We start from the raw sequence: 10,036 nt of genomic DNA, 5'->3' as shown, positions 1-10,036 counted from the left end.
TCTTTGTCAACATTTTACTATTACCATTAAAAAATTCGTTTATCCTTGAAATTAATGTGTATGATGAAAAGAAAAGAGTTCATTAACTGGTTGGCTAAATTATTTTAAATAATATAATCCTTACTTAGAACTCTTAAAACCACAGTTCAGAGAAATGTTAGTGGTTGGAATCATTGTAGTATTTTGGGGCTGTAATGAAAATGGGTTAGGAATATAAAATTTGCTTAGGAAAAGAAAAAAGTTTAGTTAGGCTAACAACAGTTCTTAAATAAAACCAACACCCTCTAAATTTAATTCCATCTGTTTGTTCCTATGAGGAGCCCTGGTGACACAGGAATTAAGTACTCAGCTGCTAACTGAAAGGTTTGTGGTTCGAACAATCTAGGTTTCAGCCTAGAAATTCTTCTGTGGCTGTTCTACTCTGTCACAGGAGGTTGCTTTGAATCAGAATCAACTAGACAGCACCTAAGAACAACAACAATCGGGTGTCTAATACTGTACAAGGCTTTTTGGAAAATACAATAATGACAAAATATCTGGAAAGGGCCTAGTGATCATATGTAAAGATAGAATATATTTTTTCTTGCCTTGAGTAGTGTGAAATAAGCTAGAAATAATTAGAGAATACATGCAGGAGAAACTAGATAAGGCCGTGAACAGTGTGGAGCTCCTTTTCTCAGTAAGGGCTTCTTAGAGGATGGAAGACCTCTTTGAACCAAGTTCCAAATAGTGAGGGATGTGAATTGGTGAAAAGAATGTGGAATGATACGACTAAGTTGGTTTATAGGACCAGGCAAAGGGAAAATACCGTATGTTGTTCTTCAGTGCCCTTGAGTCCATTCCACCATACAATCCTGTGTACAACAGAATGAAACACTGCTGGCTCCTGTGCCATCCACACAACCATTGCTATGCTTGAGCCCATCCTTGCAGCCATTGTGTCAATCCATCTCCTTGAAGGTCTTCTCTTTCACTGACCTTCTGGAGGTATAGTGCCTAAAGCATTTGACTGCTAACCAGAAGGCTGATGGTTCAAACCTACCAGCCACTCCAGGGAAGGAAGGTTGGGCAATCTACTTCTGTAGTGATACTGCCTCAGAAACCCAAGGGGGGGTCACTATGAGTCGGGTCTGACTTGATGGCACATAACAACAACAATACAACTACTTTACCAAACATGATATTCTTTTCCAGGGACCGGGCCCTTCTGATAACATGACCAAAGTACAGGAGATGAAGTCTGCCCATTCTTGTTTCTAAAGAGTATTCTGACTGTACTTCTTCCTAGACATATTTGTTTGTTCTTCCAGTTCATGATATATTCGATATTCTTTGTCAACACCACAATTCAAATACATCATTTCTTCTGAGGTCTTAAGTCTTATTCATTGTCCAGCTTTCATATGTGTATGAGGCAATTGAAAAGACAGTGGCTTGGGTCAGGCATACCTTAGTCTTCAAAGTGACATCTTTGCTCTTTAACACTTTAAAGGGATCCCCCAGCAGTAGAGATACCACCTCAGAAACCCAAAGAGGGGTTGCCACTATGAGTAGAAATCAACCTGATAGCAGTGAGGTTTTTGTTTTTTAAATATGTCCTTTGATTTTTTTGACTGCTGCTTCCATGGGCATTGATTGTAGATCCAAGTAAAATGAAATCCTTGACAATGTGATAATGTAGTGCCTAAGGCATTTGACTACTAACCAGAAGGCTGGAGGTTCAAACCCACCAGCCAGTCCTCAGAAGGAAGATTGGGCGATCTGCTTCCATAGTGATACTGCCTCAGAAACCCAAGGAGAGATCACTATGAGTCGGATCTGACTCAATGGCAGTAAGTTTTAGTTTATTTTAACAACGTCAGTGTTTTCTCCATTTATCATGATGTTGTGTATTGGTCTAGTTGTGAGGATTTTTGTTTTCTTTATGTTGAGATGCAATCCATACCGAAGGCTGTAGTTTGATCTTCCTCAGTAAGTGCTTCAAGTCTTCTTCACTTTCAGCAAGCAAGATTTGTCATCTGCATATGGGCAGGTTGTTCATGAGTCTTCCTCCAATCCTGATGTCACATTCTTCTTCATATAGTCCAGCTTCTTGGGTTATCTGTTCAGCATATAGATTGAATAAGTATACAACCCTGATGCACACCTTTCCTGATTTTAAACTTTGCAACATCCACTTGTTCTGTTTGAATGACTGCCTATGGATCTCTCCTCATGGACATAATTAAATGTTCTGGAACCCATTCTTCTCAATATTATCCATAAGTTGTTACAATCCACACAGTTGAATGCCTTTGTGTAGTCAATAAAACACAGGTAAACATCTTTCTGGTATTCTTTGCTTTTAGCCAAGATCCATCTGACATCAGCAATGATATCCTTTGCTCCACATATTCTTCTGAAACCAGCTTGGATTTTTGGCAGTTCCCTGTCAATATACTCTTGCAGCCATTTTTTTTATTATATTCAGCAAAATTTTACTTGCATGTAATATTAATGATACTGTTCTATAATTTCTGCATTCTTCTGGATCCCCTTTCTTTGGAACAGGCACAAATATGTATCTCTTCCGGTCAGTTGGTCAGGTAGCTGTCTGCCAAATTTCTTGATGTAGACAAGTGAGGGCTTCCAGCATGGCATCTGTTGTTGAAACATCTCAGTGGGTATTCCATCAATTCCTAGATCCTTGATTTTCACCAATTCCTTCAGTGTTTCTTGGACTTCTTCCTTCAATACCTTTTATTTTTGATACATGCTTCCTCCTGAAGTGGTTGAACATCAACCAATTCCTTTTGGTGTGGTGACTCTCTGTATTCCTCTCATCTTCTTTTGATGCTTCCTGCATTGTATTTTGTGCACAGAGTCCTTCACTATTGCAACTCAAGGCTTGAATTTTTTCTTCTGTTCTTTCAGCTTGAGGAATACCAAACATGTTCTTCCCTTTCATTTTTCTAACTTCAAATCTTTGCACCTTTCATTATAATACTTTGCTTTGTCTTCTTGCGTGCCCTTTGAAATTTTCTGATCACCTCTTTTACTTTAATATTTCTTCCATTCACTTTAGCTACTCTTCATTCAAGAGCTGGTTTCAGAGACTCTTTAGACATCCATTTGGGGGAGCTCTGGTGGTGTAGTACCTAAGGCATCTGACTGCTAACCAGAAGGCTGGTGGTTCAAACCCACTAGCCACTCCTTGAAAGGAAGACTAGACAATCTACTTTCGTAGAGATTCCGCTTCAGAAACCCAAGGAGGGGTCACTCTGAGTCAAATCGACTTGATGGCAGCGAGTTTGTTTTTTTTGACGTTTTAGACATCCATTTATGTCTTCTTTCTTTCCTGTTTTTTAATGGCTGTTCTGGTTACCTAGTGCTGCTCTGACAGAAATATACCACAAATGAGATGACTTGTACAAACAGGAGTTTATTCTCTTACAGTTCAGGAGGCTAGAAGTCCAAGTTCCAAGTGCCAGGTTCTAGGTGCTGTGTATGGCCCTTGACCCTGGTCTTCAGCTCTGCCTCTTGCTTCTGGCCCACTGAAGCAAGAGGCATCTCTTCATTGAATGTTCTGGTTACCTAGTGCTGCTCTGACAAGAATATATACCACAAATGGGATGGCTGAACATACAGGAGTTTATTCTCTTACAGTTGGGAGGCTTTAAGTCTGAGTTCAAAGTGCCAGGCTCTAGGGGCTGTGTGAAAGCCCCTTGACCTCGGGCTTCAGCTCTGCCTCTTGCTCCCAACCCACTGAAGCTGGAGGCATCTCTTCACTCAGGCAGCTACTGACTGCTGAGACTGACAAGCCCAAGGTCAACAAATAAAATGACACAGTCCTGATGTTACCAAACCACATGGCAGGCCATTAATTCAAGTCCATTGAAAGTCCCAGGATCAGCAGAGCATGGCAGGCTGCTGAATAATGACACAACTACATGCAGGATTCAAGCGTGCCATAAGCTAGAAACTGTTCCCAAAGCTGCTACTTTTATACGGGAAGCAGACCACATTCCTAAAGCAGCTACTCAGCTACTTGTGATAGGTCCCATCATGGAGTTGATTGCCAGTCTCATCATGGGGAATAACTACGACCAGCTGCCCAGCCACTCAACCAGGCCCGGCCAAGTTGACACACAAACATAACCACCATACTCAGACAGCTACTGGCTGCTCAGGCTAACAAGCCCAAGGTTGACAAGTAATAAGGCACAGTCCTGATGTTACCAAACCACATGGCAGGCCATTGATTCAAGTCCATTAAAAGTCCCAAGATTGGCAGAGCATGGCACGGTGCTGAACAATGACACGGCTACATGCAGGGTTCAAACGTGCCATAAGCCTGAGACCATTCCCAAAGCTGTTTCTTATATACAGGAAGGAGACCACATACCCAAAGGCAGCTACTCAGCTGCTCACACTAGATTCCACCATGGAGTTGATTACCAGTTTCATCATGGAGAATACTACATCCAGCTGCCCAGCCACTCATCCAGGCCCAGCTAAGTTGACACACAGACTTCACCGCCACAATGGCCTTTTGCTTTCTTCATGTATGATGCCCTTGATGTCATCCCACATCTTGTCTAGTCTTTGGTCATTAGTGTTCAGTGCATCTAATCTATTCTTTAGATGGTCTCTAAATTCAGGTGGGATCTACTCAAGGTCATATTTTGACTCTTGTGGACTTGTTTTTATTTTCTGCAGCTTCAAATTAAACTTGCAAATGAGCAGTAGTCCATAGTCAGCCCTTGACCTTGTTGTGATTGATGATATTGAACTTTTCCATCATATCTTCCCATAGATGTAGTGGATTTGTGTCCTGTGTATTCCATTTGCTGAGGTCCACACGTATAGCCACTGTTTATGTTGTTGCAAAAAGGTATTTGTAATAAATAATTTTTTGGTCTTGTAAAATTCTATCATGCAAACTCTAGTGATATTTCTATCACCAGGGCCATGTTTTCCAACTATTTATGCTGCTTCTTTGTTTCTAGTGTTCACATTCTAATCAGTAATTATCAATACATCTTGATTACGTGTTAGGTCAATTTCAGACTGCAGAAGTTGATAAAAATCTTTAGTTTCTTCATCTTTATCTTTAGTGATTGGTGCATAAATTCTTCCTTGTAGGCATATAGATATTATCCTATCACTGACAACATTGTACTTTAGGATAGGTCTTGAAATGTTCTTTTGTGACAATGAATGTGATGCCATTCCTCTTCAATTTGTCATTCCCAGCATAGTAGACCATAAGATTGTTTGATTTCAAATGACCAATTCCAGTCTATTTTAGCTCACTAAAGCCTAGGATTTCAATCTTTATGCATTCTGTTTCATTTTTGATAATTTCCAGTTTTCTTAGATTCTTACTTTGTACATTCCATGTTCTGATTATTAATGGATGTTTGCAGCAGTTTCTCCTTATTTTGAGTCATGCCACATCAGCTTACATCTTGAACCAATATTTATGGCCAAAGAGACATGATACTCTGGTGAGGTCTAGTCATGTGCTCACTATTAGAACCAGAGGACATGGACAGGAGGTGGTGATTCTCTAAAGAGACAGTGGGCACATGTATAAAATAGGTCCAGTATTCATGTCTTATCTCATTTTTTCAATTTATTAACTCTATGAAATAAACTTTTTTTTATTATCCCCATTCTGTATAAGGTAGAGTGGGGAGAGTATCAAGAAAACCAGTAAGAATTTATTATAACTAGGCATTATGAAAATGAAAAGATATTATCCACAGTGGTGGAAGAATTGACAGAGGAAGAAGAAAGAAAGGAAGAGTCGGTAATCAAGACATCTCAACAGTTTCTGATGACTAATTAGACATAAGAACAAAGAAGAGGATCAAAAATGAATCTAAATTTTCAAACTTGGGAGGCTTTTACAAGGCCAATATAGTCATTGTAAATTAGGATGTGGCAAAAGAGTTGTTTAGGAGCTCTTATTGGGACTGAGGGCCCAAGGATTGAAGAAATTGTGAGATTAGCTCAAATTTTCTGGAGCCTTTTTGGGTCACACTAAAATATCCACTCAATAATTATTTGTGAGCTGCAGGTAAGGTTTTATTTTATACCTGTGAAGGCTACAAAGGTAAATAGGGTATGCTTTCTGCCTTGGAGGCACTTATAGTCTAATCACAGGAAGAAATTAAGTATTTTAATAACTGTAGCATGCAATGGATATAAGTACCTCAAGAGATGCAAACAAAGTGGCATGGGAGTTTAGAGAAGAGCCAGCAAGTTTATGTTAAGAGAAGAGGAGAGGCTCCATGAAAGAGAAAACATTTGAACTTCGCTTTAAAGCTTAGGTATAGTGTCAACTAGGAATATGATAGAGGGAGTGTGGTCTAGGCTGAGCCACAAGTATAAACAAAGACAAAGGTGGAACACCATAAGATTGATTCAGTGAACATTGGGTTACATTGTTTGACCCAAAAATGGGAAATGTGAAAGAGAAGCCTGGAAAGGTAAAATAAGGTCGGGGCATGAAGACTGTGGAATAGTAAACTGGACATCCAGGGGCAGTCATCCCTGATGATTTTGGGAGTAGAAAAATGAATAGGTCCATGCTTAGATAAGAGAGTTCAGTACCACAAACTAAACAGTTGCTGTCAAGTCAATTCTAATTCAAAGACCCCGTAGGACAGAGTAGAACTGCTCCATGGGGTTTCCAAGGCTGTAAATCTTTATGCTTTTTCCCATGGAGGAGCTGGTGGATTTCAACAGCTGACCCTTCAGTTCTCAGCCAAGTGCTTAACCACTGAGCAACCAGGGCTTCTGAGTATAGTACAGTGTGGTTTAAAGTATACATCTAATATGGCGTGTGTTATCTCCTCGGACTTGAATTCTACCTTGAACTTTTTACCATGTACCTGTGGAATGTTAACCACAAGCCTGAAAATAAACAGTATGTGGCATGTGTAAATTGTTTAACCAGATTTAGTGTCTTATCATCCCAACTTTTAATTTGTGTTTCTCTTGAATCCTACATTTCACCATGAGTGAAGAAATCACACGATAAAATATCAATTATTCAAACATTAAACTACAGATGGATATATAGGTAGGCTAAATGATCTGGTATAGGTAGGCAAAAGGGAGTATACCTATGACCATATGTGTTTGGCAGATGATATTTTTACATACTATTTGTATTTGGTATGTTGTTGTTGTTGTTGTTTGCCGTCGAGTCGGCCCCGACTCATAGCGACCCCTCCTTGGGTTTCCGAGGCAGTATCACTACGGAAGTAGGATTGCCCAACCTTCCTTCCGAGGAGTGGCTGGTGGGTTTGAACCGCCAGCCTTCTGGTGAGCAGTCAAGTGCCTTAGGCACTATGCTACCAGAGCTCCTATGTCCATATAGTGGAACAAAACAAAATCATAAAAAAGACCAGACTTATTGGTCTGATAGACACTGGTGAAACCCCCCAGACTATGGCCCCTAGTCACCCTTGAAGCCTGGAATTGAGCTCACTCCCATAGCGTCCAGCCAAATAATAGACAGGCATATATGGTGAACATTTACACTATATAGATACACTCCTTAGAACAATCAATCATGGAAGATCAGAAGGGTGTATTTGCAGAAGGAAATAGCTCAGAGGGCAGAAATGCATAGGCAAGAAGGCCACAGGAAAAAGGTAACCACAGGGAAAAAGGGGAAGGGAGCTGTTACATGATGAGTATTGCAATCCATGTCATGATACAAAATGTGTAAGAACTGCTGTATGGAAAACTAATTTGCTTTGTAAACTTTCACCCAATCACACACACACACACACACACACACACACACACATAATTTAAATCAGCATTAAAATCTGAAGAAAAAAAAAAAAGAATGTCCAAACTCACTGCCATTGAGTTGATTCTGACTCATAGCAATAAATATTTGCAGAAGTAGATTGCCCGGTCTTCCTTCTGCGGAGTGTCTGGTAGGTTTGAACCACCAACCTTTTGGTTAGCAGTCAAATGCCTTAGGCATTACACCACCAGAGCTCCATATGTATAATAGAGCTAATAGAGGGTGACAGTATGATAACTCCTTAGCCACAGCCAAACACCTTGAGGGAGGGAGTTGCTAGGCCCATGGGCTTGGGACCAGGGTCATGGGGACATCAAGCTCAATTGACATAACATACTACACAAAAACATTGTTCTACATCCTACTTTGGAGAGTAGTGACTGGGGTCTTAAAAGCTTGAGAGCAGCCATAAGGTGCAACAATTGATCTCTCCTCATCAAGAGCAAAGAACAATGAAGAAAATCAAAGACACATGGAAACAATTAGTCCAAAGGACTAGTGGACCATGGGAACCTCAGCCTACAGAAGAACTAGACGGTGCCCAGCTACCACTGTCAAACACTCAGAAAGGGATCAATATAGGAGATCCTGGGTAGAGTGGGAGGAAATGTGGAACAAAATGGAAAACCATAAAAATGACCAGGCTTACTGGTCTGATAGAGACTGGTGAAACCCCTGAGACTGTGGTCTTTAGACACCCTTCGGGCCTAGAATTGAGCTCACTCCCACGGCTTCCAGCCAAACAGTAGATGGGCCTACAAGATGAAATTATACCAGATAGGTACACGCCTTAGAACAATCAACTATGAGAGATCAGAGGGGCAACATTTGCACAGGAAGAAAGCTCAAGAGAACAGGAACACATAGGAAAGAAGGGCGTAGGGAAAAGGTAACTTCAGGGAGGACATGGGATGAGAGCTGTTGCATTATGGGGATTACAGTCAATATCGTGAAACAAAATGTGTATGAACTATTGAATGGAAAATGAATTTTCTCTGTAAACTTTCACGCAAATCACAATTTTAAAAAAAAGCAATAAATAAATATCAGTATCCTCCAAAACACAACAGCACAATGCAACAACTGACCTTACAAGTAGCCATCTGCTTGGTATAATTTTACTGGTACCTATAAAGTTCTCCATCTCCCCTAAAATGCCTCCCCACCTGCCCATTGAGACCTGAAAATAATTTAATGCAGCACTTTTCACAATAGCCAAAATGTGAAACAACTGAAATGTCCATCAACAAGTGTGGTGGTTACGTTTGTGTGTCAACTTGGCTGGGCCTGGTTGAGTGGTTGGGCAGCTGGAAGTAGTATTCCCCATGATAAGACTGGTAATCAGCTCCATGGTGGAATGTACTGGGAGCTGCTGAGTAGCTGCCTTTGGGTATGTGGTCTGCTCCCCGTATATAAGAAGCAGCTTTGGGAATGGTCTCTAGCTTATGACACGCTTGAACCCTGCATGCGGGTGTGTTGTTGTTCAACAGCTTGCCATGCTCTGCCGATCCTGGGGCTTCCAATGGACTTGAATCAATGGGCTGTCGTGTTGTTTGGTAATATTGAGACTGTGCCTTATTACTTGTCAACCTTGGGCTTGTTAGCCTCAGCAGCAAGTAGCTGCCTGTGTGAAGAGATGCCTCTAGCTTCAGTGGGCCAGGAGCAAGAGGCACAGCTGAAGCCCAAGGTCGAGGGGCTTTCACCAGCACCTGGAACTTGGACTTCTAGCCTCCAAAACTGTAAGAGAATTAACTCCTGTTCAAGCCACCCATTTGTGGTATTTGCTGTTAGAGTGGCGCTAGGTAACCAAAACCATGAATGTTTCCAACTATTCCATAGTTAAATCAGTTTTTGTTTTACTTATTTTGAAACTGTTTACTTGGTGCATAGAAATTTAGAATTTTTATAACTTCTTTGTGTTAACACTTTCAAAGAAATTATGTAGTGACCCTTTTTTTCCTCTAATAATGTCTTTTGTCTTAAAATCCATATTCTCTGTTATTAATATAACTAACTCAGCTTTCTTTTGTTATTATCTGTGTTAGCTTTGTCTATTCTTTTATTTTCAACGTCTCTGGCTTTATGTTTTAGGCTAACCCCATAGCCTTTCTGTAGGGGAAAGTTGTAGTGTTCTGCTTCTGTAAAGATTATAGCTTTGGAAACCGAGTGGGATGGTTCTACTCTGTCCTATGAGTCAGAGTTCTGCTTCTGTAAAGATTATAG

The sequence above is a fragment of the Orycteropus afer genome, unplaced genomic scaffold, assembly GCF_000298275.1.
Source record: "Orycteropus afer afer isolate SDZICR_OR568_19922 unplaced genomic scaffold, OryAfe1.0 scaffold00059, whole genome shotgun sequence".
Lineage (NCBI taxonomy): Eukaryota > Metazoa > Chordata > Mammalia > Tubulidentata > Orycteropodidae > Orycteropus > Orycteropus afer.
The sequence above is the reverse complement of the archived record's forward strand: the minus strand, read 5'-3'. Positions refer to the sequence as shown.